At 36.8% G+C, this 18,974-nt stretch overlaps 1 non-coding gene and 1 pseudogene across 1 annotated transcript; one reads left to right on the top strand and one right to left on the bottom strand.

The window, feature by feature from the left end:
• Positions 1 to 397: 397 nt before the first annotated feature.
• Positions 398 to 527, top strand: LOC141570919 (small nucleolar RNA SNORA25). The gene has a single exon (XR_012495361.1). It is a non-coding gene; the product is annotated as a small nucleolar RNA SNORA25 (small nucleolar RNA).
• Positions 528 to 16,124: 15,597 nt separating this feature from the next.
• LOC109455485 (cyclin-G1) lies at positions 16,125 to 17,069 on the bottom strand (annotated as a pseudogene).
• Between the last annotated feature and the right edge of the window lie 1,905 nt (positions 17,070 to 18,974).

The following is an 18,974-nucleotide window of genomic DNA, read 5'->3' as shown; positions in this document are numbered from 1 at the left end:
GCCTTATTGTGGTATTGTCAGGAAATGAAGGAATAGACACAATGTTCAACATGACCACGACAGTTGCAGAAAGAGAACAGCAGTCACAGAAACAAGAAACATATTGAGACCAAGGATTCCCTGGATGGAGGAGACCAGAGCAAAAGGTGTTCAGGAGAAACAAACCCCCTACACGTCCTTGTGTATCTTGGGGAGGAAGCTGGATTTCCTACAACATGTAGAATAGGAACTTGGGCCACTGGACTCAAATTTTCAGGAAAGAGTGATCTCAGCAGTCTGAAGAACTTGAGGGTGCCAGGAAATGGACACTTTGTCACCTCTGTTTTATTAGCATCTTGCATACAAATTCAAGGTTTTTACCAATAGCAATATACAAGCTTCAATTAAATATAAATGAAAGTCATTTCAAAGAGGACTTGCAGGAATGTGAAACCGGGAGCTCTTAACACCAGTGACCTAAGACTGAAGTTCTCCACAGAATGCCATGGTCACTCAATAGTGCTGTGTGTTCCTGAGGAGACGTAGCCAATCATAATCATGACAGCTCACTCATAATAATCCATGACTGGTGATATGGAAAGTCAATAAGTAACTCAAAGTTTAATCAAAAAAATAATATATATATATATATGACCCTCGTCCCATAGAAGGAATATTCTAAAAGCAGCTTAGTGGCCTTAAAAATCCTAGGTTAAGGGCTTCCTGTGACAGAGGGAAAGCAAAGAATAAAACAAGTAGTGTGTCTGGTTCAATACAAAACTTGACCCTGGTATCCAGGGTGCTTAGAAAACTTTGGTGTAGTCAGGTCAGCTCCTGAAGTCCCCTCTGTTTTCTTCCTTAACTTCCTTTTTTTTTTGCCTTGGAGAGCTTATATGAAGGTCATGGGTTTATGTTTATAAACATATCTCCTTGTTAGTAACTCTTAGATCTCAATAAACAAAAACAAACAAACAAAAAACCTCCAAGCTCTTAGAGCCCTTACTCAAAGTGCAGTGGGAGAAGAATTTGGTTTCCTCTGCACAGACAGACCTATCTGAATTGAAGAGGGTGTAGTGCAATGTAATCACCAGCGCAATGTGCCTTTCTTGTCTGTACCCACAACTGCCCCACATAGTCAAACATGCTCCCCAAACACTGATGACTCCTGAAAGGTAAACATGGTGAGGCAGTGAGCCCTCTAGAGGATTTTGGAGGAAAAGCAGAGGTCTATCACTACATTTAACACCCCTACATTGTCCTTCAGCCCTTTGTATCAAGTCACATAAGCTAACGAACAGTAAGAAAGTATGAAAAGACTATCTTCCTTATAAGCACGATTAAAAGTCACCTCTGAGATTCTAAAACTAGAGGGGGGAAAAAAGAGAAAAAGCTTTATCACTTGTGTGTTTTTTTCTTCAACTGAGTCTTCTTCCTTGGGCTTTATTATTAAGAATCATATAATTATACATCTGCCCCTCTGTCGAGTTGCCATTCTTTTGGTCCTGCATGCTACCTGTTCAAAATGTGATAGCCTCACATTTATGTCTTTAAACTGTCCTCACTGCCTCAAAACTTTCTTTGGTCATGCACAGTGCCCAAAATATTAACGGACTGATGGAAGAATAATCTAGGCAGCCTCAGGCACATCAAGATTGAACAGTGGAAAAGTGTCATTTCCCAACCCCATATAGCCTCTTCAGAAGAGGTTCAATCACTTAACTTCAGCAAGTTGTTGAGGTTTCCGACATCACTAGGGATCAGACAACAGCTGAGAGTCAGAAAGTTAAAGTTTAATGTAAAATTAATGGAAACTGAACTAAGAGAGTACATTTGGTGTAAGAGTCATATAGCAGGAAACTAGGCACCCAGAAGCAGGATGAGAGACTGGAAGGAGCCATGGAATAGAAGTCTAAAAATTTAGGTTCAGGCCCAGCCCTGCCAAGAATTGGCCTGTGTAACTGTGACAACCATACGACTTCTCTGACTTTCATTTTTCTTATTTGAAAAATGAGAGTAACAGTATTTATCTTGCAAGTTACTATATGGATTAAATAAGGTTATTGATGTGAAAACTTCAGGTATATAGCAAACACCCAACAAATGTCTGGGAATCTGAATCTAGCCTTTTGGTGAGACACAGTATTCATATAAGGGTCAAATACCTAGTCATCCAACTCTGTGGTATCAAAATCTGGTATCACAGAAACTTGTCATGCGTCATAGAGAATCCTTATGCACCCCATATTTTCTAATCTGACAAGTCTCACAGGTCATCATAATTATGCCAGTTGCCAAGTAGGTAACAACAAAAGTAGTCATTCCTTTATGATTTTCATAGGCCTTAGTTAACATAATGCCTGGAGCACAAGTAGGATTTTGATAGATGTAGGAAATATATTAAAATATTTAATAAAAGACTGACAGAACTTTGTTACTCAATACATTGAAAAACAATAGTGGTGAGAAAGTCAAGCTAATCAAATTGTTTGCTTCTTAGCTTTCATCTCTCTGGCTTATACAATTCTTTTATTAATGTAAATGGCACACTCTTCTAGTTGACTAGGAAATGAAGTACCCCAGAAAAGGTGATAGAGAAATTGCTCCTACCTAGACATAGTTATCAAAAATAACAATAAAGAGCCAATAAGTGTGTTTTGTTATACAACTGGGGTATTAATAAATTTGGTGTACCCACAGCTAACATCATACTCAATGGTGAAAAGCTAAAAAGCATATTTCTTAAGATCAGAAACAAGACAAGGATGTCCATTTTCACCACTTACATTCAACACAGTATTGGAATACCTAGCCACATCAATCAAACAAGAAAAACAATAAAAGGCATCCAAATTGGACAGGAAGAAGTAAAACTGTCATTACTTGTCGATGGCATATGCTATTTATAGGGAAACCTAAAGATTCCACCAAAAACCTATTAGAACTGATAAATGAATTCAGTAAAGTAGCAGGATACAAAATTAGTATTCAGAAATTGGTTGCCTTTTTATATACCAATAACAAACTATCAGAAAGAAAAATTAAGACTACAATTCCATTTACATCCAAAAAACAAACAAACAAACAAAGAAACTTAGGAATAAATTTAACCAAGGAATTAAAAGACCTGTACTCAAAAAATTATAAGACACTGAAGAAAGAAAATGAAGAATATACAAATGAATAAAAACATTTACTGTGCTCATCGTTTAAATGTCCATTTTACCCAAAGCAATCTATATGTTCAATGGATTCCCTATCAAAATACCAATGGCATTTTTCACAGAACTAGAACAAATAATCCTAAAATTTATGTGGACCACAAAAGATTTTGAATAACCAAAGGAATCTTGAAAAAGAAGAACAAAGTTGGAAGTATCATGCTATCTGATATAAAACTATACTACAAGGCTATAGCAATCAAAACAATATGATACTGGCAGAAAAACAGACACATAGATCAATGAAACAAATAGAGTGCCCAGAAATCAACCCATGCGTATATGGTCAATTAATCTATGACAAAGGGGAGAAAAATACAATGGGATAAAGATAGTCTCTTCAATAAATGGTGCTGGGAAAAATGGACAGACACATGCAAAAAAAAAAATAAAATAAAAATAAACCACTTTCTTTCACCCTACACAAGAATAAACTCAAAATGAATTACAGACTTAAATGTAACACCTGAAATCATAAAGCTCCCAGAAGAAAACACAAGGCAGTAAACTCTTTGATATTGCTCTTAGTAATATATTTTTGGATATATCTCCTCAGGCAAGGGAAACAAAAGAAAAAAATAAACAAAAGGGGCTACACCAAAACGGTTTTGTACAGCAAAGGAAACCATCAACAAAACAAAATGATATCCTACTGAATAGGAGAAGATATTTGCCAATCATATATTTGATAAGGGATTAATATCCAAAATTTATAAAAAATAAAGAAAAACACATACAACACCAAAAAAACAAACAATCCAATTAAAAAATGGGCAAATGACCTGAATAGATATTTCTCCAAAGAGGACATACAGATGGCTAATAGACATATGATAAGATGTTCAACATCACTAATCATTAAAGAAATGCAAATTAAAATCACAATGGCTATCACCAACAAATCAACAATTAGTGCTGGCGAGGATGTGGAAAAAAGGGAACCCTCATGCACTGTTAGTGGGGTTGCAAATCCATGTAGCCAGTACAGAAAACAATATGGAGGCTCCTCAAAAAATTAAAAATAGAACTACCATATGACCCAGCAATCCAACTCTTAGGTATTTATCTGAAGAAATACAAAAGATTAATTAGAAAAGATATATGTATTCCTATGTTCATTGAAGCATTATTTACAATAACCAAGAAGCAACCTACGTGTCCATGAGTAAATAGATGAATGGAAAAAGAAGAAGTGGTACATATATATAATGGAATATTACTCAGCCTTAAAAAGAATGAAATCTTACCATTTGCGACAACATGGATGGACCTAGAAGGTATTATGCTAAGTAAAATAAGTCAGACAAAGACAAATACCATGATTTCACTTATACCAGGCATGCCAAAAAAAGATATACAAGTGGACACTTTGGTCAACGTTGCTCAAGCAGTAGTTCACTATAACACAAGTGTCTGGAAACTGATGGTAACCACTCTGAGCACCTCTTCTAATTGCAGAAGTCAAAGGTGATTTGTACTCATCTTTTGTATCGGTATATATTGAATATTACAATTTTAATACAGTTTTCCCTTCTTAAAATGGGTATACATTTTTTTTGGCACCCTCTGTATGTGGAATCTAAACAAAGTCAACAAACAAAACAGAAACAAGCTCATAGATACAGAGTACAAACTGATGGTTGCCAGGTGGGCGGGTGTTGGTGGTTGGATGAAAAAGGTGAAGGGATTAAGAAGTATAAATTGGCATTCACAAAATAGTCATGGGGATGTAAAATACAACATAGAGAATACAATCAGTAATATTGTAATAACTATGTGGTGCCAGGTGGGTACTAGACTTTTCCAGAGTACCACTTTGTAAGTTATATGAATGTCTAACCACTATGCTGTACACCTGAAACTAATATTGAATGTCAATGGTAACTGAAAAAAAAAATTTTTTTAATTTTAAATATGGCGTATTCTAAATTTTTACAAAATGAATCTTTTTCTATTTATCTAATGTATCATAAAAATCACATTAAAAGAAAATAAACTATCAGATTCTAACTGCAAAATTAGAGGCAATTTCCTTTCAAAACTCACCTAAAAATAAGTATTAACAAGAAACAAATGAAGGAAATCTTTAATGAAACTAGGTAAGTCACCCTCAAACAACAAAATATATGAAAGAGCTACCAAATGACCTAAGGTCTAACAAGCGTACAAAAAAAGGTGCTGAGAGGACATCAAAGGCTGCAATATCAGAGAAAGCTGGCAGACATGAAGTCTCCAAGTAGGTGGCACACCCAAAAGGCAAAACCAACAATATCTGGAGTTTAATAAGGACCTGGTCTGTGCAATGTCTGCCAGACCCCACAGCTTCCAATTGTTGACGACCAGGGAGAAGGCCAAAAGAACTGACTTACATACACACGGTATATTATGAGAAACTTTGTGAACCAGAAGCCTTCTGGTGGCCAGCCTAAAACATAATTCTGGTTCTTTTCTAACATGAACCTCCCACAAATAGTGCAGAAAGAATTCACCTCATTCAAAAATGAGTAGTAAGTGACAAAGAATTCACTGGAGCTATACAAGCAAGTCACAACTTTTTTTTAATGTTGGGAGTAAAGAATACGAAATGAAGAAAAATTATAACAAAAATATTGCCACAGAGAAAATAAAAGTCAACAAACATAGCAACTGAATTAAAAGTATTGAAATAATTGCCACCTTAACAATAGCTCAAAAGATGCATAAAAGCTATGGAAATAAGTGATAAAGACAGAAACTTGAGAAGAAAGGAAAATAATGTGGGCGGGAAAACTAAAAACCATTATCAAGATGACTATCACATTGGAAACAACGTAAGGCCGAGCAGACATGATTAAAAACAGGACGAGAGAGATGAGAAAAATAAGCAAAAATGACCAGGAAGAGTTAAAAATAGAGAAAATAACTGATATAAACACAAAGAAGATCCAATATCTCAATCTTTTCCTGAAGACAATAATCACCATGACAGTTCAGGAAAAATACACACAAATGTGTATGTATGTACAAGCAGCTGTGTATGTCAAACTCTGGTGAAGTAGCACTTTTTAAATTTGCAAACTACTGGAGGCTGATACTTTTATTTAAAACAATAACAGTAGTAATGTCACAACAATGTTCAATGGCCATAAAACTCTCCAACTCCTTACTCTGGTTTTTTTTGTGTTTATCTCATGGACAAATAATCCATGAGCCAGCACTTGTCTCTGCGGTGCACACAACTGAAGAAATTGCCTAGAATGCAGCACAGAGAGATAGAGATAGAAAGAATGAAAGAAACATCAGAGACAATGGCGGACAGAATGAGAAAGACTACAACTAGTCAGAATTCCTAAAAGAGAGAACGCAGTGAACTGGGAATACTTGAAGAGATACTCCCAGAGATGTTAGATGACTTATCCAAATTCATTTGAAAGCTGTAACTGGTCCTGTGTTTTCTCTGCTATGTCTTGCTGACTGTTATATGTTATAGTAATAACAGCAAAGATCTTTCAAAAGGCTGTATGTTTTTTGTTTGTACTTCTATTTGTTTCTGGTTCCTTTTTTGGTTCCTCATCTAAATGGTGAGTCTAGATTGACAAACTTTTGTTTGCTTGCTCATGCACACTATTGTTTTACTGACTATCTTACTGAAAAATACCATCAGAAAACTGTTTTCTTCCTACTTAATTTTGCTTAATGGACTGGAACCATAAACCTTTCAAACTTCCAATGGGAAAAAAGACATCCTGCCATTTTACCTTTCACAACACATTATAAAACTCTATTTGGTATAAAATATATAAAGGATCCTTGCACCAAGAGTTAGAACTCAAGATACCTGTTTTCATTACTACTCATGCAACATCGCTGTTTTTCATTGAGGAGTAAAAACACATTCCTTTTGCCTCACATTTATCTTATGGAACATTTCTATTATCTTTATTTGCATAGAAGGATAGAATTAATCATACACTGAAAGCTGTTTAATGTTTTACCGTCACTCAAACTATTCCCAAATGAGCTAGAAATTTGTGCTCATATAGCCTAGGCATTCAATACATTAATTTAAACCTCTTGAAGCCTTATATATTTCAAAGGTTCTGGTGAAAGCATTGTACACTGCACAAATACCTTGGAACAATAGAGTATGATAGGTTTTCCAGGAAAATGATCTAAGGATGAGTCTCAGTCTCTGGCAACACTGCTTTCCCAGATAATCTACAGAAAATGGTTTGTAGTTATTTTATTTTGAATGAATCATTCAATTCTTTTGAGTCATGATTATCACCATCAAGTGGAGTTCACTGCATGCTTGCTGGTGATATACATCCTATCAAAACTATAGGGATTTCCAAAAGATTGAGAAGAATTTCTCTTTTTCGTTTTAATTAAAACTTTGTGTTTGAAAAAATATTCTTGGTTGTGGTAGTTCACAAGCTGAGATGACCTAAGCACATGCATCTTCAAACAAGGAAGAAATTTCAGGAAGTAAAGTCTATTGAGGGGCTATGCCAATTGTCTTAGAAAGTTCAAAATGTTAGACAAGAGCGTTCTCAGTTAAAGCAGGGGCATTTCATAATAAAAGCATTATGATAAGAAGGTGAATGTCACTTTAGCACATGAATACCAGAGTAAATATTCTGTAGGGAGTGTGCTAATTGAAGAAACATTCATTTCTTTTGTGAACTGGACTTTGGAAAAACATTAATGCTCATTGTAGTGGTAAATAGAGATCATAGGTAATTTATAAAGGAAGAGGAAATCCCTCTTTAACACCTAGCAAAAGCCAAAAGTACTCAAAGGGTCTAAAGACTGGATTCCATGCTCAAGTGTGAAGAAGAAAAGTTTCAAGAATGAAGAAAAGAAGAAATTAAGTCAGAAAGTGAAGACTAAGGTCACTGAAGAGGTTGTGAGAAGAAGACACCAGAGAATCATGAAAACAGAGAAAACTGAAATTCAGAAAGAATTCGAGATAGTGTTGGAAAGAATAAACATTTATGTGAGACACCTAAAAGTCCCACTTGTGGGCTAAGAAGCAGAGAGGACTGTAGTCCAGAAATGACTCCATAAACATGAGAAATTATGACTGCTTGCCCTCATCCCTCATTCCATAGGACATAAGGCATGAGATCAGGCAGATGGAACTTTACACAATTTCATCGAAGTCCATGAGATGCCTCCAGAGATATGTTATCTTAAAAGTGGGTGTGGTTTCTGCTTCTTCCCCTCTGAAATTCCATTAACATTCTAAACCACTGTGTGGGGAGAAAAATTTACACATACATGCTAGCTTCCTAATTAAGCTAGACATGGACTGGTCCATAATTTTTTGCCAGGTAAACTATTGAAAAGTGCTATTATCTGAGTTACAAAAAATAAAAAGAAAGTTTCCATATCAGCCCAGGATGAAAGGTTAACAGGTACAGCTTCAGCCATGGTTTTATCTGACAGAGACACACAGAGGCAGCGCTGTGCATAGGCATGAAATACAGGTTAACGTGGGCTCCATTAGGCTGGGAGTCATATTCCACTGTCCTTGTGTTTCTATGTGGGTCCTCCTTTCTATAGCCTACTTCCCAATCAAGGCCAACATTGCAAAGAACAATGTCGGTTGAGGGGATGGTAACAAAATAAGGTGCTTTTGGGTCTTACCATTTTGATAGCAAGTCTACTTTCTCTCTTGTCCTGTAAGTGTAATGAGACTTACACTTCAAACCTCTATTTATGAGGCTAGAAGAGTATGCTTGGAGCTCACACGTTGTGGTTAATCTTCCCCAGGACTGCCCCCAAGGTCTAAATTTAGGGGTGAAAAATGTAGAACAAGAGCTCACCTTAGCCTCAGGTCCAAGTCACATCCTTTAGGAGAATCTACCTGAAACTGTTTTTTGAAATGACGCAAAGGGTGATATCTTTTGTCTCACGAGATTCCTTCAGTCTCTAATACACTGGTTCACCATCCAGAAGGGTCAACAGTTGTTAAATATCCTGCTCAGGGCTGACAGTTCCAACATCCCCACCCCCAGCATGAATGAAAGAATAGTTCTAGACAGCCAGATGGAGCAAACGGAGTTCAGTGAGAAACTAATGGGCTTGAATGATGGTGACAGGCCATTTCCCTGTTTCTGTGGTCAGGGAAACCTGGGATAAAGAACAAAGACACTGCCGGGCAATGGTCAGATTAGAGACGGGGAGAGAATCTTCTAAAGCAAGAAGACTAAGTGGAGGAGGGGGGAGGGGGATAGGAATGATGATACATCTTCCCCAAAGCCATCTCCATTCTCCCCTTCCACAAGTTGGGCATAAAACAAACACAGAAAAGACGGTCAAGGCTTTTTTCTGTCCTTACTGCCTTATACTATATTTTTTATGGTTATGCTTTGTCTCATACTAAATCTGAGGGTATTAACTATACAAAATTCTTTTCTATGTTCATCATGACTGCTAGCACAGAGACTGATATTTATTAGGTTCATTTATAAGAGCCCATTAATTATTAACAAGTTAACGCAAATGAAATAATGCCGAGGTGAGAGTGAAGAGCATAAGAATGGGTAGTAAAGTACCAGTAGCCATTGAAGCAAAGCCTCAAATACACACGGTTCAACAAAAGAGAAGAGGAGATTCTAGGGACTAAGATGGTGGCACTTCTCACCCTATAAGTGCCACCAGTGCACATGAAAAGATGCAGACAAGTATATACCTAGGATTTTCAGAGCATCTGTTAGGAAAACAGTTTTCCCTCCATGAAAATGGATAAAGTCCATTGGCAAAGATCCAAAAGGACTTCATCTGCACGAAGGTAGAGCCCGGCTTTGAGTGAAGGGAGTGGGAGTGAGGCAACCCCACACCAGATGGGGACACAGCCCTGCATGCTGAGGCCCAAGGACGACAGGTAAGGGGCACAGCAAGTCAGCTTGCCCTCTTCCCTCCTTGCTTTCCTCCTCTTCCCTATCAATCTCACTTAAGCTTTTTCTCCTGCTCTGAACTTATATTTCCATATTCTTCTCAGTTTTCTCCAAACCTCTTATTCTCCTACAACTCTTCAGACCTTATTCTTGTTCTTTGCCTCTGTCAGCCTCTAAATTTTCAAGCTTAAGTTCTAATCTATTTATATTTTACTCTGCCTACATAGAGGAGAGGAAAAGCAAGAAAAGAAACACTTAGAAAACACAAGTATAAACTGAAATAAACTACAATCCTGCCAAGACTGAGACTCAAACTTTTCAAAAATTAAAAATTCAACATAGGATTTCCAGGTAGCCAAAGATGACGACAACCACCTAGCTACCTGTGTCTCAGTATTTCCTCCATAAAACAATGCAGAACAAGAACAGTAAACTTTATCTACAGAAGCCCACACACTCAGCTTAATTTAAGGACACGCAAGCAGATACTTCAAAATAACAGAAAAGAGAAAAATCTCCAAATCTAGGACACAATTTCTAATCATCCTGCCCCACTTTTGCTTCACCTTGAGACTTTGTGGCAAACAAGGGCAGGTTGAGAAAAACTGCTGGGAGTGCAGAAGAGGACACTAGCAAAAGGACCTGTGGGCAATCTAAAACCACCTCCAGAAGAGGAAGGCATTTTGGCCTTCACAACACATGGGCAGTAAAGCTGGAAGACATAATAGCAGAGAAACTCCATTTACAATAGGGACAAAGACTACATGCTTAGTAAATGTGCATACTTAATAGATATACAAAACCTATATAAGGATAATTGTTAAATACACAAAAACAAAGTTGAACAAATGGAAGGAAATTAACCTATTACTAGAAATGATGACACCATTCATAGATGTCATTTCTCCCTAAATTAGTTTATCAATTTAATAGCACCCCAAATGATCACTTCCTAGACTGTGTAGATGCCTGACCATTGCACTATACACCTGAAGCTGAAGTAAAATGGAAAAATATTGAATGTCAACTGGAATAGTAGAATAATATTGAATGTCAACTATAATTTCATATATATATATATATATATGCACACATATATATCATATATATATCATATATATATATCATATATATATAGTCATAGGATGTGGAGTACAGCATAGAAAATATAGCCAATTGTATTGTAACAGCTATATATGATGTCAGAGGGGTAGTAGGTTGAGAAGGGCTGTCACTTGGTGAGGGGTGTAAATGCCTAACCAGTTCATTGCTTTGTACACCTGAAACTAATAAAAACAGATCAATAAGCTAGATACAGAAATAAGTATGGATGTATGTATGTGCATGTGTTATTATTCATACATATATTGTATGTATGGTTCCTCAGGGCCTAGAATGCAGAAAACCCTAGAAGCAGTGAGTAAATTTATAGCCAAGATCATGGATTCTAAACACCATTTGCCAAAAAAAGGAATCAGGATTCCTTGGGGAAATGATTGACTCTAGATCTGAGGCTGACAAAATACAAAATGATCCTGAAATATCTTGTGAAGCCAGAAAGTCAGGGAGTGCTCAAAAACTGATGGACCACAATGATGGGAAATGGGAGCCACCGTGAAGGAGCTCTGAATGACAAAATCTGGGACAATCAGAGCAATAAAAGAAAGATAATATTTGATTATATCCCACTTAAAATAAATATCCATGAATCCATACTGACATAAATAAATAACTGAAAAGATAAATAAATGGGGGAGAAGGTGCAGCAATTCCTTATAGAGGAATTCTGATCACTGCATGTTGAAGGAATGATAGAAAAAATCACCATTAAGCAAACACTACAGTAATAAAGAGGTGAGAACCACCAATGGCTGTTAAATTAGGCAAAAGTGTGATGAGTAACAGTATATTTGCAGTCTCAAAGAAACTCCCAGCTTACATTTATATGATACTTATTATCATGCTTATGATGGATTTTCATACTTCTATTTTTACAGAGAAAGAAACAGTAACTCTACAGTCAAGATACTTGCACACGTCTCCTTAACCAAGTGCTCAAAGTTGGCATCACAGTAACGGGATTGATCAACATCTTATACCCCCTAAAATGATGCGTGAAACATCACAACATCACTTCTGTGGTATTTTTGCCAAATATATATAACCTCAATCCAATCATAACAAGACATCATGGGGACCATTCTCTAAAAAACTAGTCAGTACTTGTCAAATGTATCAAGATCAAAAAAAGACGAAAAAAAGCCTGAGGAATTGCCACAGGTTGTAAACTAAGGAGACCTAATAACTAAAAGTAATGTGGGATTCCAGATTAGCTCCTGGACCAATGTAGGTCATTATAAGAAAACTGATGCAATTTGAATAAGGTATGTAGATTGATTAGTTAGTAATGTTACACTGGTATCGGTATTACATTGATATTACTGGTTTCAATAATTGTACTATAAGTTTGTGTAAGATGTTAAAATAGGGGAAGATGGGCTAATGTTTTATGGGAATTCTCTATAGAATTTTCATAACTTTTCTAAAATTAGTTCAAAATAGTGTTTCTAAATAAAAAGAAAAATCATAACCTAACATGACTTTTGTTTACCAAGTTTTCTATTAAAATATTGCCAGTGTACCAAAATTATTCACTTTCCAATAAATATTTTTGAGTGCCTACCACCTGCCAAAGTTTCACCTTACGACAGGAATACAGTGGTGAAGTGGTGAGCAAAACAGGAAAGATTCAGGGCCACCTTTATGACATGTTCTGATACCCATCAGAAGAAGGAAAAGAAACATATAAGAATGTACATAAGAAAAATATGAGATAGGAACAGCAGACTAGAATGCAGGCAAGGGGAACAACTGATGCGATACCTCTGAATCAGGGACATATTTGAAGATAGACTGGAGATCTATATTTTGCTTATTTCCCCATTTTCCCATGGGGGAAGAAATGGCCAAATAACTTCTATTCCTACAAGGTAAATGTTCCAACATTTACTAGCTTTCATAAATCTTTGTCAAGCAACCACCTGTCAACAGTTTCTGTATTAACCATAACTGCATAATTCTGGACTCACCCCACAGCATCTTGTGATATCCAGATGGTGCCAACTTGCCACTATCAAATGTTCACAGGCCCATGACAATTTCTCAAGTGATTCTGAAGAGTATACTAAAATCTTACCTAAGAAGATAGCACCCTAGTGCATCCATGTTATGCACATAGTCTGATTTTCCAAATGATGTGTCAAACTATTCGTCGCTGCTATTTAAAAATTACAACCACATGGAGTAGGGAGTTTCTGCTCTCTGAACCAAGGGGAAAAGTATAGGATCTGGAAATCATGTCGTCTTTCATAGCAGGTACAAAAACTTCCTGTGCTCCGTGTTGGTATAGCAATGCTGTGAACAAAAAGTGAATATACTCTAGAAATTTAACGTAATCTAAATGTCCCTAGCCCACATACCATTATGAATACAAATTAAGTGATACTAACAACTACAAACCCAATTTCCTACCCTTGCCCTCATCTGATTATGAAGAGTATCTGCAATCTAAAAATATCCCCCTTGTTGGCTCCCAGTATTTCGGAAGTGCCTGTGGGTGATTGACATACACAGGCTGGTCTAACAACTACATTTACCCTTAAGCAGCTGCCATGACTTTTCTCTCCCGCTCTCCCACAACGGATGTCCTTTGCTCAATACACTTCATGGCAGTACTTTAGGCTTCCACTGCCTGATGGTCTTTATCCCCAAAGAATGCCAATGTCTGCAAACATGCTGTCCACTCCACATCCCCAACAGCATCACTTCTCAAGTTGCAAAATGCAACATTCCAAGAAGAGACTGGAAAAATCTGCCCTCTTTACCCTACTGTCACGCTTTGTTTTCTGATAGACTTGTACAAACTGCCCAGGCCCCACCAGCCAATGTCCATTCAAGAAAATAGCTTGAAGATCTAATGCATAGTATAATGAATTATAATATTGCATGACAATCATCAAACTTGCTAAGGGACTACATCTTAATTATTCCAACCACTAGAAAAAAAATTATGTGATGTGATAAAAGTGTTAATTATCACAATGGCAATCATATTATAGTATATAAATGTGTCCAATCAACATGGATCTCCAATGCAATGTATACCTTAAATTTACACAATGTTACATGTCAAATGTTGTTCAATAAAGAAGAAAAATGGCTTGAGTCCTACTGGATTTCCTTGGACTAGCTCTCTCTGATGAACCAAAGATATAAGAGATAAAAGGTTTATGGGGTTGATCATTTTAGTCCCTCTATGGTCATCCCCCCAGAAGTTGAGAAACACAGTTCCCCCTTTCTGATTCAGTCAAAAGAAAAATTCTCTCTTGCATATTCCTTGAAACAACAGTAGACATGTTCATCCATATGTAGCTCAGCTGGGACCACCCACCAGCTCAGGTACCAGTGTTTTCAAATACTTCTCAATTATGACTATTCATCGCTGCTATTTAAAAACTAAAAAGCACCTTTTAAAATGTAAAGTATTTCACAAGCATTAATTATGTATTATGAGTTGATAAATTCTTTCCCAAAGCTTATGATTACTGGTGCTCTGGGGTTCTCACCTACATTATTTTTCAATACATAAAATAATTTTTTTCCAAGCAGAAGGAAAGTTATCTTTCATTTAATCATAATCATACCTGATGAAATTAAGGAGTGCTTCTTCAAAGTAGCCTTGTTGTATTTTTTTTTTTTTTTTTTTTTTTGCATTTCAGTAATTTTATTGAAATGTGTGTCCCTTAGTTCCAAACCATGACAGTAGTTGGTTAGATTACGTCTGCCAACTCAAAATTAATAGCAATGTAATCAAAATATTGAAATATGTCATCTTTTTGGAAAAACTGAAAAGTTATCTACAACACATGGTTTACAAAGTATAAGATACACTGGGGTTCTTTGGTTTATTTTACAGTGCACATTTACCCATAACAGGATGCCGAATTGGGTACAGCCATCCTGGATGGACTCTGTCTACACATTGCACTGAGTAACTGTTTACAGCACTGTTAACACTGCAGGTCTCCGTATATTCACTGACTTAATAAAAAATCCTGTACACTACCTCAGCCACCTCATGATTACAAAGATGCTTATTTACTTTTCTTGAGACTTTCTGTTGGCATACTAGGGGCAGTTCATGAAAGTATAGTCTCTTCATTTTAAACAAAATTCTAAATTAGAAACAATGGCAGTTTTATAAAAGCAGTCCTTAGTAAAAACTTCTGGAGCGTTAAATCAGCAAGTTTTCAGAGTGATGTTAATTTATTTCGAGCTACTAATACAATGAAAACTAATTTTCTTGATGAAACTATATTGAAGCAGATTTTGTATAAAAACTTTATCAGGGATATGAATATCACCTGCTTTCTGGTAAAAATATTAAATATAACTTAATATGCCAAAATTGCTAGGTGTGTAGTTTTGCTTTATATAAAATACTCTCAAATTTAAATGTAAATCCCATGTAGCAATCAAGTCTACATCTCTGAATTAACTATGACTTGCATTACAGGTGCCAAGAAACCATTCTCATTGCCTAGAAAGTGACCCTTGTTTTTCCTTAAAAGTGCATTTGTGTAATGTTGGTTTTGATGTAAACCTCATAATTTAAAATTAAAATTTAAAGTAGGTTATCATTTTTAATACCACCTAAAAATCATATATTGACTCAATATCGAAAGTTGGATCAACATCAGAAATGAAGATTCACTGTTTACCCTCCCAGACTTGTCATTAACATTTCATATTTATGCTCTCCGTTTGTTTGTATGCCTCACAGATAAATTCAAATTTAAGCATAATTCCATGATAGCATAATGTTAATTAGGCAGTATTCCCAAATCTGAGAGCATCAATGCTAATCTAGTTGTGATGTTTTGAGGTTTCAAAGCTTAAATCCATGATAACATTATGGAAACTATAGTTCAGGATCATGGAGAAAGACTTCATAGAAGAGTTTGTTGCTGCTGTAATAATCCAATTAAGAGACCGTTTCAGGAATGGTGGCAAGGTGGGTTATTTTGTAGTAACTATTCTTCAATCGCTGTGCATTATGGCCTGAAACAATCCTTTTCAACTTCTGGTTTGGGACACTTGTTTGATGAATATTCAGTTAAACACTTGGATACGAGTTCTTGCCAGGTCAAATGGCTGCATTTATCTTGGAATGTTTCCAAACACATCGTGCTCCTTCTGTTAACTCTACACACTTCTGTGCTTGGATCTCCAATGCAATGACAGACAATGCCAACACAGAAGGCTTTGCTTTACAAAATATGATCCTGCAGCAGCATGCCGTACATTGGGCCTCTAGTCTTGCAAAATTAAGGCTCTTCCTCTTTTCAAATGGCAAGTTCTCTTTAATAAGTGAATAGAGTTGCAGAAATTGAAAGGCAATAGTATTAGGTCGGTGCAAAAGGAATTGTGGTTTTTGCAATTATTTTTAACCTGTTAAGCTGCAATCACTTTTGCACCAATCTAATAACTTTGACTTGACAACACACCTTCTTCAACACAATCTTTTCCATTCTCATCATGTGTGAAACTATGAACCTATACTGGCTTATTCGGATCAAGTCAGTTGCCAGTGGGACGTTCCTTTCCTATTCTATAGAATTTATAGCCAAGTAGAGATAGTTAAGTCCAACACACCCAAAGTGTTTGGACTGTACCTTCATTTTGAACAAGAAAATTCACACCTATAGAACATGTCTCAATGTCAAAGCCAAAGAACCGACTGAGTTATACTACGATCTTTTTCTTCAAAGTCCCTTAGCCTTGCAGACATCCTGAGGCCATTATCATGTGCAGATTCAATTAGTTTCAAGCCGTAGAACTTTGGCTGACATTTCCACTCCTGTTCCAATGGGGCATTCAGCTGGTATAGCAGTTTCTAAGAGTCAGTTGTTGTCAGTACCTCTACCATCTTGATCACGAATGTGGCTCTTCAGCAGTAATCACTGTCCCTAAGCCTGCTCTCACCTCAGCCCAGGATTTCCAATTGGAGAGGCAAAGGAATTCGTGGGCAAGAGGGGAGAAGCCCAGGGAAGGAGAGCTGTCCTGCGTGCAGGTCTCCACAGTACTAACCAGGCAACACTGCCCTCCTCTGGGTCTGCTTGGAGTCGAAGGGATCCATGTTGAATTTTCATACCTCTGGCATAAGTATTAGCAAAGGTACATTTTAAAAAGTAAACTAATCCAAATTGTGGTGAGAGGTACAGGACACTTAATACAATGGATTATATTCACGTGTCCTCTCCTACTTTACCTTGGACACACCTCTATTGTAGTACCCCCCATATTATATGGTTACGCTCGCTTGTATGAATGACTCCCCCAGAACTGGGCTCTACTCATCTTTGTATCCCTAGAACTAGGAAAGTTTCTAAACACATAATAAGTACTCAATATATAGATAGTGGATAAAAGAATAAAAATATTACTTCAAGTGATAGGGTTTGGTCTAGATCAGAGACCTAACATCAGTCGTCCACAGACTAGATTTTGTCCTCGTTTGAAGCATATTCTCCAACATTTAGAAATCAAAAGAGTTCACCCCAAAACTCCAGATTTTCAGCTTTCTTCAAGTACCATTGACAGGGTCCCACATTCCCAGCATGGTATCAGTGAGTTGGAGGTGAGCTGCAGCTGCCCCCATCAGTGCAACATAGTCCCTCACTGCCCCACTTGACTCACTAATGTAACCCACTTAACCCCAAAGGCATTTGATTTTATGAACCTTTGACCAGATGAACTCTATAGTTCCTTCTACTGTAAATTTGATTAAAACTTGTCTTCTCACACACACCCTGGGCCTCTCTCCCCACACAATTATTTCTTTGTTCCTTTCAGAAGCCCAGAATATGTCTGGTTCAATGAGACTATAAGCCCAGCAGCTGAATCCTGCCACACAGAACACACCGAACCCCTGGATGGGAGGTGGGACTCATTTCTGTGCATTTTGTAATCTGTATCAATTTTTTAAATAAAAATTCAGAGTTTTAGAGACTTTATTTAGAATACGACCCCTTGCAATCCTTTTCTTTCCAAAAGAAAAGAAAAGCACATCTCATATCAAGTCTTCTTAGAAAAGAGTCTATTACTTAAGCAGCTAGCTGCTTAGGAAGAAAATGAAAAATAGCCTGGGTACTTAAATAATAATTATATACCTATCATTTGATTCATGATTTTTGTTTTTCAAAGAGCTTTCATATCCATTATCTTATTTATTCTTTATAGCAACTACCACGTTTCCCTGAAAATAAGACCTAACCGGACCATCAGCTCTAATGCGTTTTTTGGAGCAAAAATTAATATAAGACCTGGTATTACGTTATATTATATCATATCATATTATATAAGATCCAGTCTTATTTTAGTATAATATAATTTTTGCTCCAAAAGATGCATTAGAGCTGATGGTCCGGCTAGGTCTTATTTTCAGGGAAACAGTATGCAGTTCCTGACTAGACAAGACAGACCTTCTACTCTAAGTTTACAGTCAGGTGACACCACAGAAAGTCAAGGAACTTAATATCCTACAGCTGGAAGGGACCTCAGAGATTATCCAGTTTCTGAGAACAGAAAACAGAGGCCCCGAGAGCCTCAGGTTTAACCAAGGACACCCATCTAGCTAGTGGCATAGGGAAGAGGTCAGTTCTACTGCAACCCAGTGTTTACACAAAGTCAAAGATTCTCCTTCTCATTTGAAAGGATTAAATTTGCAGCATCCTTCTACTGGTTGGATTTTCTAACCACACGGGAGGATGATGGAAAGGTTCACACATTCCCACACTCTGAAAAACAGATCTAATTTCCCTCAAAAATGAAA

The sequence above is a fragment of the Rhinolophus sinicus genome, linkage group LG03, assembly GCF_036562045.2.
Source record: "Rhinolophus sinicus isolate RSC01 linkage group LG03, ASM3656204v1, whole genome shotgun sequence".
NCBI lineage: Eukaryota > Metazoa > Chordata > Mammalia > Chiroptera > Rhinolophidae > Rhinolophus > Rhinolophus sinicus.
This window is presented reverse-complemented; position numbering and strand designations above follow the sequence as displayed.